The sequence below is a fragment of the Paramisgurnus dabryanus genome, chromosome 19 (genome assembly GCF_030506205.2).
Source record: "Paramisgurnus dabryanus chromosome 19, PD_genome_1.1, whole genome shotgun sequence".
Classification (NCBI taxonomy): domain Eukaryota; kingdom Metazoa; phylum Chordata; class Actinopteri; order Cypriniformes; family Cobitidae; genus Paramisgurnus; species Paramisgurnus dabryanus.
The window spans coordinates 26,939,770-26,946,251 of record NC_133355.1 but is presented as its reverse complement, the minus strand read 5'-3'; the positions used below and the strand labels follow the sequence as shown (position 1 = coordinate 26,946,251).

Genomic DNA, 6,482 nt, shown 5'->3' with positions numbered 1-6,482 from the left:
ATGTCTATATTGACCCATAAATACTATTTATTACTTATTACAGTTAATACAATAATATTATATATAATAGCTAGATATTTAGGTTTAAATCTATAGTTATTAATATGGTAAAAATGCTAAATTAAAACATAATGAATTAAAAGGCAATCCAAGCAATGTATGTATCAAAATGTTATTTAAAAAAACATTTAATTGAAACAAAACATATTTAAAACAAGATTTTAAACAATAATAAACATATAAACAAGTTAAATAAAATAAAATCAATAAGTATAAACAAGTTTGGAGACCCCTGCTGTAACATATTTAACTCTGGCAAATAGAACACTGGTCCATAGTTTGAAGTTTTCAGTTTAATGTCCATCATCGACTAAAAGGTAACATTTCACTGTGGTAAAAACAACACTGGCCCATAGTTTTAAATATTCTACTTGAATTTCATTTAACACTAAAAATAAATTAAAAATTAAACTGTGGCAGACAGACCACAGTGGCCTTTACTTTGAAGTCGTCCATTCGAACTCAATCAGGGACTGCATTAAGCTGTTCACATGGGGGTTAATGGCCACAGCTTTTCTCTGCACCAAGTTCCTTGTCTTTTTGCTTGCTCCTTGTCTGGATGTGCACTTTTTCCCATCTTTGGAATTAATTCTATCCAGAAACCTGTTAGAAATATCATAAACATTAAGTCAACAAATATAAGATAGAAAAATATTCTTAAAAAACTAAACTCAGCCTTGAATTTACTCCTATTCTGAAACCATTTGCTCTTATTCTACTGTTCCACACCTAATTACATTAAAATACAGAAGATTCACTTACCTTGGAACAAACTCTTTCCTCAATGGACAGCATCCACCTGGATCATGTCATGATTGAATGTCCTGAACAGAAAGAACAATTGTTACTGATTTGGACACAACTTTTTATTCTGAAAACAAAATCTTTTGTCAATAAAGTCCAGGGACACCTCTGCTAAATAAATACAATTATTAAATTTCTTATAACCAAAGTCTGAATATTTCTGTTTGTATATTTCTACATGGCAAACAAAGACAATTGTGTACATGTTGTGTATGGTCGTGTTACAGTGTTGTGTGTGAATGAGTGAATGAGTGTATACATGGGTATTTAAAGAAACTGTAGTGGTAAAGTACAAACTTACCGAACATAATGTGCTTGGTGTGTGTCTGGTATCACCCGTTGTGCCTCCACATCTGCCTTAACTCCTGAAAAGTGCCACTCAGGTAAACTACAAATAAAAAGTGATCAGCCACATTCCTGTGTACTTTTACATGTGACGTGAAAGCATTTAATATTGCAGTCGAAAAAATACATGACTTGTAACTGTACTTCATGTACTTGCCTGGTGCCTTTAAAGATGATCCATCTTACCCAATCCAGCTTACAAGCAATGGTAAGACTGTAAAAAAGACAAATGTTACAAAATCTGTTAGCCATAGAAATAAGTAGACATTGTGAAAGAAATGGTAAAAGAAAATTTAGTAACACTTTACTACAATAGTTTATTACTTAACATTTGGTAATGCCTTAGCTAATATGAACTAACAATGAACAATATATTTTACAACATTAATAATATTTGATAATGTTCATTGTGCAGAGACAAAGTGATTGATTTAAAAATGTATTAATTATCATGCTATGCTAACAAATAAAACCTTTCTGTAAGTGTTTAGTCAGTTGTAAAACAAATATATATATATATATATATATATATATATATATATATATATATATATATATATATATATATATATATATATATATATATATATATATATATTAGTTGTTATATTATATATTATATATAAATATCTAAATAAGTCTTTTTTTATTATTATTCTATAACATCTTGTCTACAGAAAATCTCTGAAAATGTCTCGTTTAGTGCAGAAAATAGCGATTTATAGTGACAAGGTAAAAAGACTGCCCCTAATGTTTAACCCGGACCGGCTGCGGTGTAACACGCTATTTCACGCAAAGTTTTTTAACTAAGTAGCTAGCTGCTCACTTTAAAGATAAACATGATCGCCTAAATCTGAGCAATCCTGGTGATGCCAGTTTCCTACACGATGTTATTATGGATTATTTTACATCCAGAGATGAAGGATCAGATGACAGAGACGAGAAGACAAAGGTAACGTAGACTAACTGTATTCCGTACACAACGATGTTCCGTACAGATGACATTTAACTGCCAATAACTCAATAAATAATTTGAGATCACACACAAAAGTCATATCTGTGTCATCCTCATTTCCCCATCTTTCATCCACGACCAGGAAAGAGAACCTCATGCAAACTGTTTCAGTGATTATTCAGTAAATCTGCGGTGTGCGCCTCTTGTGTTTGAAAACGGCCGGTGGGCAGGCTTATGCTAACAGACAGCAGCTTCAGGGGGAGACAAGTGGGGCAGCAAAAATGTGGATTTCAGTTTAATTTATGCTTTACACTTTATTTACGTCTTTATAAAATGAATGATTTTTATCACAAACTGTTAAATATATTACCTTTTGTTGAAAAAAATATTTGAAATTGGAGTATTTAATGTTTAAAGTCGGTTGCGTCCGATGACTGCATAGAGCCAGTCGGATAGCACGTCTGTCAGTACCATCTTGTATGCAGTGATTATGTTTAACTTAACTTTCATCATGCTTTAACAAATTAAAAAACATCACAATCAAGTAAAATAAAACATTATTTCATCTTTAATGTCCATTTTCGTAGCTGAAATCAAGTTTTGCGCTCTGTACGGAACATCATTGTTAGCATGTACGGAACACCGTTTTCCCTAATCATCTTTCGTACACAGGCGGAGGAGGTACTTTTTCTCACTTTTCTCAAAAAACTATTGGTCCAAAAGACATCAATCAAAGTGTAAATCATACAATAGGCCTTCCCCCAGAGAATGCGCACACAAACATGCTTATTTTGAGCAAGTTACATCGAGGAGTAGACGAAAGCTTGCGGAAAAGCCCGAAAGTGTACGGAACACAGTTAGTCTACGTTACGTAAATGCGGAGCCCATTCTCTTTTCGTGCATTGATTTGATGTGTTTTGGAAACTTATATATACTGCATGTAATGCATCTGAAGTGGTGGAAACAATATGTCATAAAAATGTATTGGACAACTTACTGGACGTGAAAAACGCTTAAGAGAAGATATTCTCTGCTTTTGCTGATATAACGTTACCGTAATATAATAACAACAACAATAAGCGCGGCAATCCCTTTCGTTCATCTGATATTAAGATGAGCCAGGTCTGAATGATATTTGGTCGAAGTTAAAGCTGCGATGAGTTCGATGCATGTATCCAGTTAAATATGAGGTTTCTTGTTTTCACTTCTGTGGAGGAGGACTGCGGTACTACAGTATGATGTGTACGGCGTGTCAAGTCCTGTCTGTTTACAACCACGAGTCAGCCTTGCCAAACAGTCGAACTTAATACTTTTCTCTGACGCTAACTGAACGGATGAAACGCAGATATAAACGACCATTATGCCGGGACCGCAAGATTGCGCTGGCGGGTGGTCTTTGTCCATTTCGTTAAAAATAGTTTCATTGTCACCACACTTTCAACACAATATAAACTCACCAAAACCCTCATAATTTAGTTAAAACAACCCTATATTCATTAATAAAGGTATAAAGCGAGTTAAAGCAGCGGTAGACATCTGGGTGTAACGTTAGCTTACTTTCTGAGGGAGATTGAAACTTTGTTGGCGACCGTTTTTCTCTCTCATTGCACGTTTAAAACAATATTGTGACAAAATATTGACAACATTCTTAAACTAAAAATTAAGTTTTCATGAAACAGAAATATTTCAAACTTACCGAACTGCCAGAAATCAATCGTCCTCCTTCAGCTGCAGCCAGGAGTTGTGCTCTCTCTCCCTCTGTCTGTGTGATTTGACTCTGGCGCACTTTCTCTGATTATTGCAAGTACACCTGGCACATTACAGCAATGGCTACAGCAAGGTTACATCAAGACCAAAATATACTGTAAAATTTTCCCGCTCAAACAAATTTACCCAGAATGCATTATGAACTGCAGTACTGTACTGTAATGTACACATACAGTATAGTACTGTGGATTTTTACAGTAATGTACTGCTAAATCTACAGCGACATCTAACAGTGTAGTTAGTGTGTAATGTTGCTATAAAAGCATAATAATACCTGTAAAATGATAAAGCTCAAAGTTCACTGCCAGGCGATATATTTTCTTTAACAGAATTCCTATTTCAAAGCCTACAGTGAACGGTCGGTTTGGACTACAGCCCTCTACTTCCTGCTTTAATGACGTCAATATAAGAGTTTTTTGACTAAACTCCGCCCACAGGAATGCGTCAGTCGCCAGCATAACTAACGGCAAGCTAAGCTGCTATCGAATCACAACACACTAAACAAGCTACACAATCAGAACTTGATACGTGTTTCTGAAGGAGTGAAAATATTGCGCACTGCAAACACTATCAAAGCTTCAAAACACAGAAAGAATGGGACCTTTAATGCGTAAAGTAAAGTTTGCGTAAAGTTTCCTTTTATGTCACTCCTCCTAGACATTCCTCAGGGTCTTAAAGTCTGCATCCTACACAAATGTGCACTTTTCAAAACAGCGCTTTAATTCTGTTTACAAACTAAAAGACGTAAAATGCTCTTTGCATATATTTAGAATAATAGATATAGAATGCACTGCATGGTTTTTGCTTATTTTGTTTAAAAGTATGATCAATGCCAGTCTGCATGTCATAATAACAAGGAACTATGCTTCTAACCACAGCTCAACAGCTGTAGTTACAAACACACAAGTTTGCGATGCAGTTTGCGAATGTCCTCTGGTGCTATGTGCTATGGTTTCGCGAAACACTTGAATCTTTAAACTATGCTGAAATGATGGAACTTGCGACCATAGTTGGCAAACAATGCTTTTGGGAAATGCACCCTTGTTACGTTCTGCTTGAGTCGCGCTGGCAAAGTTGATCGATCAGCTTGGCCATCATGATCTAACATATATGGTGAGGAGCGTCACATTACCGGAACACGCTTTCTCAGAACGATGAGCTTAAATCGTTTTAGAAAGGTGGGGCATAGAAGCACAACAATAATGTACGGTATGTGGAAAATAATGTGTTTTTAACTATACACCACGTGAATAGGGCTGGGGTAAACGACTATTTACTAAACGATTAATTGGGAGATTATTTTTTCCGATTAGTCGACTAATCTACGACTAATTGGACAATTAATCTAACGATTGGTTTCTGTTGCTTGATTAATAAAAACCGTAATGTATCTCAAATAAATGCCAAAAACATTCTTAATAATATACTTAAATAAAGGTTGTATCAGCGAAGTCAGACCAGGGGGTGGCCAAAACTACTTTAGGGGGTCCATAGTCCATGAAAGAAAACGATGTGTAACCATGTATCAAGAAAGCATGAATGAATGCATTATTAGATGTAAACATAATAAGGGTGAATTTGAAGGCGAACATGAAGTCGTTTGGCTGTGCACGTGCGCTTTCGGATATGCGCGTCGTGCTATTAAGTTCAATGTGGCAATCCAGTCCAAAAAACAATCATACAGAAGCCTATAAAGATCACGTCAAGAATAAAAACACGGTGCTGGGTTTTGTTGTTAAAAGAAATGCCAATAGACTTTATTCAGTCCACAAGAAAATTACTATACACACTTCCAGCCTCTATACGCTGAAATCATGTAGTATGTACGACTTCACTTACATCATTTTAAAGACATTCCAATCACCGACATGGGGTGATGGGGTTCTACCTAACAACAGCCACCCCCTGTCGGCGATTGGTTGGAAAACTTTATTTTGGTTTTGAGTGGTTGGCGAAACCAATTGTAGAGTTCTCAACGGGTCGGGCCGGGCCGGGTCGGGTTTGGGTCAAAAATATAAGCAAATGAGTCGGGTCGGGTCGGACTTCGGGCTTAATCTTTTACGCTCCGTGAAAAAAGGCAGCGGGTTCGGACAGATAATTCACGTTGATGTGTCGTGTTAAATCGGGTCCGGGCTTTAAAAGCCACGGGCCGGTTCGGGTTGTAATTTTCAGGCCCGATGAGAACTCTAGTGCAGATCTCAGAGCCCAGGCTGCTACAGAGACGCGTTTTTTTGACAGCCTGCTTATGGGACGGGCAGCTAGCAGATCGTTGCGAAATATTAGACGAATGTGATCATTCATTTTTTGCGCCTGAAATTTAATGTTTAATGTTTTGTTCTCACATGTGCGTGTGGCGAACTGTGTCGAAGCATTGACGCAAAAATATGACGTCAACGGAAATTAGACGTTGACGTGCCAAAATCATCGACGCATCACTACAGGCCTACACGTGAACATATTTCATTACAACAACTACATAAAGTAACTTTCATTTTAGGAACATAAGGGGCTCTTTAGGACCTTAAGCTCAACATATTAATGCAAAAGTAGA

The 6,482-nt window shown here is 36.4% G+C and overlaps 1 long non-coding RNA gene across 3 annotated transcripts; it reads right to left on the bottom strand.

The window, feature by feature from the left end:
* Positions 1–253: 253 nt before the first annotated feature.
* On the bottom strand, positions 254–4,165 carry LOC135772956 (uncharacterized). Of its 3 annotated transcripts, none has more exons than XR_010543318.2 (5): positions 3,861–4,165; positions 1,367–1,423; positions 1,166–1,252; positions 823–884; positions 254–663 (listed from the first exon to the last, which is right to left on the bottom strand). It is a non-coding gene; the product is annotated as an uncharacterized lncRNA (long non-coding RNA). The 3 variants fall into 3 exon arrangements; XR_010543315.2 differs by having other exon boundaries at positions 1,166–1,229; XR_010543317.2 differs by lacking the exon at positions 3,861–4,165 and having other exon boundaries at positions 1,367–1,671.
* Positions 4,166–6,482: the final 2,317 nt, after the last annotated feature.